Raw genomic sequence first — 4,922 nt, forward strand, 5'->3', positions numbered from 1 at the left:
CCTTATGAGAATGGTATGAAAAAGCGAAGGAGCCTAATGAAATATCCTAATGAAAATTCTAAGAAATGGTAATGAAAAAGCGAAGGAGCCTAATGAAATATCCTAATGAAAATTCTAAGAAATGGTAATGAAAAAGTGAAGGAGCCTAATGAAATATCGTAATGAAAATTCTAAGAAATAGTAATGAAAAAGCGAAGGAGCCTAATGAAATATCCTAATGAAAATTCTAAGAAATAGTAATGAAAAAGCGAAGGAGCCTAATGAAATATCCTAATGAAAATTCTAAGAAATGGTAATGAAAAAGCGAAGGAGCATAATGAAATATCCTAATGAAAATTCTAAGAAATGGTAATGAAAAAGCGAAGGTGTCTAATGAAATATCCCAATGAAAATTTTAAGAAATAGTAATGAAAAAGCGAAGGAGCCTAATGAAATATCCTAATGAAAAGTCTATGAAATGGCAATGAAAGGGCCAAAGAGCTTAATGAAATATCCTCATGATATCTCATTATCCTTGCCTATATCTTATGAAAGATTCTAGTGATAAATTGAATGAAATAGATGGGCAATCCTAATGAGATGCCTTTCATAAAACCTGTGGCAGTATACACATTGCCTCTTGGACAGTTGTCATAGATTAATCATAAATAGTGGTAGCCACTAGTGCAGGGTATCTATTGAAAAATCGCAATGAAATACCAAGGGATACATTTGAAAAATCGCAATCCCTGACTCTAAGGAGGGTTCTGTCGAACACGAATGTGCCCTACTGAATGGGTATGTCTATAGCTCCAAAACCATCGTCTAGAAACTTCTGTCGGATCTTAAAAAGAGTCTATGTATGGGAATATTGTATTGTCGGACTTCAAAATGTTACCTGGATTCTCTGGAAGAATCCGTGATCTTCATTCGGAGTCAAAAAGTTGAGCTTGCTTACTCACAGAGTTAGAGATCTATGTCTGAGATGATAAGGAAGCTTCTCACATGTTCGTGTGCCATCGCGCCCTTCAACTTTCGTGAGTCAACGCACTGACATTGAGTGCTGTGTCTTGCAGAAAATGTTATCTAGCAGGTTGGATGTGGTTACGGATGTGGGGTGTTTGTGCTTTCTGGATGCATGGGGGGTATGCCAGATCGAAGGAGATGGTGAGGAGTGAGGTTGTAATAAAATTGGGTGCAATTTAGGAGTAGGAATATACCTGTGCATGACAATGAAATGGTATTTAAGTCGACTACCAAGGATGATGAAGACCCATTATTGTACATAAAGATCTTTTTCGCTAAAAAAAGAGAGTCAGGGACTGGGCGAGCTTGCCCACTGCTAAACATGAAATACCCAGGGTATCTATTGAAAAATCCCAATGAAATGCGCCAGGTATCCATTGAAATTTTGCAATGAAATATCCAGGGATACATTTGAAAAATTGCAATGAAATGCGCAGGGTATCTATTGAAAATTGCAATGAAATACCCAGGGATACATTTAAAAAATCGCAATGAAATGCCCAGGGTATCTATTGAAAAATCGCAATGAAATGCACCAGGTATCCATTGAAATTTTGCAATGAAATATCCAGGGATACATTTGAAAAATCACAATGAAATACCCAGGGATGCATTTGAAAAATCACAATGAAATGCCCAGGGTATCTATTGAAAAATCGCAATGAAATATCCAGGGCTGCATTTGAAATTTTGCAGAAAATGCGCTGAGTATCTATGGAAAATTCACTATGAAATACCCAGGCCTACATTTGAAATGCCTTTCAAAAAATCCTAAGCATTATAGATATGGCCTCTAGGCTTAAGTCTAAGTTATAGAAATGACCCTCTAGGCTTGGGTCTAGGTTATAGAAATAAAGTGGTAGCCACTAGTGTCAGATGGGGGGGGAGGAGAGGGGACCACAAGGTCAAGGGAGGGGGCCATAAGGTCAAGAGGAGCCTGAAGGCATCTAAAGTCGGGATTAGGACTACGACTGTAGTTTGAAGGACGTTTAAAAGAGATCATCGTTAAGCTCAATGCACAACCCCGGACTGGGGATGGGTGGTATACACTTTTATGATAAAAACCAGACATATGCCTGGAGGGCAATGTGTATAATGCCTAAAGGTTCAATGAGATCACATATCTCATTGTTCTAGGATATTTCATTGCGATTTTCATATGGATACCTGGTGCTTTCAATATATATTTCATTCTCAACCCCAGGATATTTCATTGCAATTTTCATATGGATACCTGGCGCTTTCATTGGATATTTCATTGTTAGCCCCAGGATATTTCATTGTGCTTTTCATCTGAATGCCTGGTGCTTTCAATGGATATTTCATTCTTGTTCCTAGGATATTTCATTGCTAAACCCAGGATATCTCATTGTGCTTCTCATTTGGATGCCTGGCGCTTTCAATGGATATTTCATTCTTATTCCTAGGAGGTTTCATTGCACTTTTCATATGTGTACCTGGCGCTTTCAATGAATATTTCATTTTTAGTGGCAGCTGACCTTTCAGGGTCCAGGGTGCATTTCCAAATGTAAAATGGCAATAAAATCAGGAAAAATTAGGGCTCATTGCTGATTACACAAGAAACATAGCGCAAGATCCCAAACTGGGATAGCCAGAGCAAGTGCGACACCTTTTCCGGGCTGGAATATTGCGGGGGCAGGTTAATAAATATGTAGGGTAATACTCTTTGTTGTAATTGCATTTTACCCTTTCCACAAAGAGGAAAGTGAAAATCATTCTCCAGTTGGTTTTCTTCACTTTTTGGTCAAACCAGGTGATATTTCCCTTTTGGGATGGAACCTGAAGTGGACCCTGAAGGCAGTGCCTGATGTTCTGTACACCATTTTTATATATATTCAAAATTTCCGCTATTTTTCTGGCTATTTTTGGATATAATACCATATTTGGAACTGGACCCTGGACCCTGACAATGTTACCCAACATGATGACACGAGAAACATTGCCCAACATTACCGATCAGGATATCTTGAGAAAGTGCGACATTTTTTCTTTCCGGGAGCATCCTGATTATATTCAATTTTTTTCTGGTGGGGAAAGGCATGGGATTTTTAAACATCTGGGCCAAGAAATTTGTTTTGCCTTTTCTTAGCTGGTAAAGGGCGAATAAAAGCTGAAATATTTAAAAGATTTTCCTGTTTGTGATATTGTAGTAAAAGTTAAACAGTTGAATGAAATTTCTGAGAAAGGACTCTTTGTTCGGATCTGTTCAATTATTCTGAGCAAATTTTTCCATTCACTTTCCTCTTTGTGGAAAGGGTAAAATGCAATTACAACAAAGAGTATTACCCTACATATTTATTAACCTGCCCCCGCAATATTCCAGCCCGGAAAAGGTGTCGCACTTGCTCTGGCTATCCCAGTTTGGGATCTTGCGCTATGTTTCTTGTGTAATCAGCAATGAGCCCTAATTTTTCCTGATTTTATTGCCATTTTACATTTGGAAATGCACCCTGGACCCTGCAAGGTCAGCTGCCACTAAAAATGAAATATTCATTGAAAGCGCCAGGTACACATATGAAAAGTGCAATGAAACCTCCTAGGAATAAGAATGAAATATCCATTGAAAGCGCCAGGCATCCAAATGAGAAGCACAATGAGATATCCTGGGTTTAGCAATGAAATATCCTAGGAACAAGAATGAAATATCCATTGAAAGCACCAGGCATTCAGATGAAAAGCACAATGAAATATCCTGGGGCTAACAATGAAATATCCAATGAAAGCGCCAGATATATATATGAAAACTCCAATGAAATGTCCTGGAGCTAAGAATGAAATATATATTGAAAGTGCCAGGCTTTCATATGAAAAGCAAAATGAGATATCCAGAGATAATGAATGAAATATTGCAGGAAATCGCAATACAATATTAATGAGATCACTTAGGCCATTTAATGAAAAAACCAAATGAAATACACAGGGAACTTAATGAATGAAAATACTAGACAAAATAATGAGTTGTCTCATTGAACCTCTAGGCATTATACACATCGCCTTCCAGGCATGTGTCTGGTTTTTATCATAGGAGTGTATACCACTAGTGGACTGGGTGCTACTGCTGACTCTGTGACCGTACTTAAGTATGCCCGGGGGCAGTACCCGTGGTCTGACAGTGTGGCATGCATAAGCCTAGGCTGGACTCACATGCCATCACAAAGTTCATCCAAATCCACTTGTGCACGGACCCCCCATCCAACGAAGAACTGATCAATAACAACGACTACTATAACAATCTACATCTTTCGCAGAGTCAGCTCAATCAGGTTCCGGAGGATGTAGAGACCAAATTAAGAGGTCAAACGACAGCCGTCTCATGGAGGTCTAACAGATGGTCACAAGTTCGATATATACATATACGCTGTATATACACACTAGCCATTCCCACCATACCAATCACCATCACCAACGCTTGCTCCCCGAGGAAAGACACTCTCTTCCCACAGACCCAGACAGGTATCCATGCCTCCTAACTTGCTCTCGCGACGGGCTCTGTTTCACTTTTGAGCTCTTCAGATGCGAAAGGGTACTGTTCTCAGATTGCTGGTGATGAGAATGCGCAAAGGAGGAGGGCTCAGGAGGCACAGGGACGAGGAGGACCAAAGCACTTCCACCAGTTGCACAAAGAGTCGGATTTTGGGTGACTATACCCTTAGCAAAACCCTAGGTGCGGAGAGTCAAGTTGGCCACTCAGAATGTCACCGGAGAGAAGGTGCGTCATTGGTATTGGAAGGCGTACTTAGTACTATTCTGGATTTTTTATGCAGCTCGTCGTCAAACCCCTTCCATGGGTTTACCCCGCACCTAAAGTCGCTAATGGAAACAACAACGCAGGCTCCTCGGCAGCACGACAGGCCTCGCAGAATGTTTCAAAAGAGATCAGAACCCTCTGGGCAGCA

Source organism: Laccaria bicolor, genomic scaffold, assembly GCF_000143565.1.
Source record: "Laccaria bicolor S238N-H82 LACBIscaffold_76 genomic scaffold, whole genome shotgun sequence".
NCBI classification, from domain to species: domain Eukaryota; kingdom Fungi; phylum Basidiomycota; class Agaricomycetes; order Agaricales; family Hydnangiaceae; genus Laccaria; species Laccaria bicolor.